The sequence below is a fragment of the Mus musculus genome, chromosome 16 (genome assembly GCF_000001635.26).
Source record: "Mus musculus strain C57BL/6J chromosome 16, GRCm38.p6 C57BL/6J".
Lineage (NCBI taxonomy): Eukaryota > Metazoa > Chordata > Mammalia > Rodentia > Muridae > Mus > Mus musculus.
Genome location: NC_000082.6, coordinates 38,769,055 through 38,770,501, shown reverse-complemented (window position 1 = coordinate 38,770,501; position 1,447 = coordinate 38,769,055).

The following is a 1,447-nucleotide window of genomic DNA, read 5'->3' as shown; positions in this document are numbered from 1 at the left end:
GGGGTCCTTTGAAACCAGCCGAGGAGGAGTAGATAAGAGTAATTAGCAAGCAGGTGCTCCAGGGCTCCAGCCCCTCGCTGGGCCTTGCAACCACCTACAGCTAGTCAAATGGCACAAAGGTGGCGTGAAGGTCCCACAAGATTACCTTGCACCTCAGGAAGTTTTGTAACAAGTCACTGAGATGACTTGTACATTTTCCTGGTTGAGAGAATTAAGAGAAGAAAAGTCAAAGGCCCATTTCAATGTTTTCCAACGTTATTGTTAATGCGGATGCCTGTGACCAACAACAAAAGATGGGAGTTTCTATGTGGCATTAATGGTACTCTGCTTCCATTAAGAAACTGATTCTCAACAACCCAGACACACTGTTCTTTTCTGTTACCCTCTCCAACCGCTTTCAGAGACCCTCTACCTCCATCCTTCAGATCTTCATCATCAAAGGAAACTGGATGAAATACCAAAGGCTCTTGAGTAAAAAATGGAATGAGGGTGGGGGGTGGGGGCTTTCTCACTCCCATATGCGATTATCTAATCTCCCAAGAACAAAACTCCCTTTATAAGGTTGGGCAAGGGAATAGGAAACCCCGAATATGGTTTTCTCTTAAAGAAAGAAAAAAACTTACAACTTTTACTTCCTATGCTAAGTTATTGATAAACCAGACTAGCCCTGAGTAAACCTGCCAAGCCTATAAAAATATCCTTTCAAATTCTCCTTCCTCATTTGCTACGGTTCATTCTAGATCCTCCTGCTCTCTCTTCCTCTTTGGGCAGGATTAGACGTTATTTACACTTACCAACAGAGTTCAGTGTCGATGGAGTCACATAACGGTGGAGTGAGAGGCCTCGGGGCACAGTCGCACAACACTTAAAAGCATCACCCAAGCAAATGAAATATTCTTGCCGGCCCTCTGCCTCAGCAGCAGAATGGCTTCTACTGCCTTCCTCCCTGCTCCCCTCTACCTTTGCCCCGCTGCCCAGGAAGCTCAGCAGGGCTGGCACCTTCTCAAATCTCTCTAGTAGCCATGGAAGTGTCACACCCCAACATTATTCCAAATGATAGGCCCTGTCTCCTCAAACCCACACTCTGCCTCTTTAAGAGCTCTGTCCCCCCAGGGGCCCCCAATGCTGTGCCTGAGCACTAACCAGCCAGGTGCCCTCCCAAAGCCCTGTAGTTCCCACTTCTGACTGTGCAAAGGAGACACTGAGAAGGAAGACTCCGAGAGGCCAGGAACTAGGCCAAGACATGGCTTACTGGAGTTGGCTGTACAAGGACACCATGGACACCAACAGTGGACAGTGGGAGAACCATGGGAATGGGATGGGGGTACACACGTGCATGTGCAGGAGCCATAGAGGCCAGAAGCACAGGATCCCTTGAAGCTGGCAGATGTAAGCTTCGCTCAAGGGAGTGCTGGGAACCAGATCAAGTCCTCTGCAAAAGCAGTAC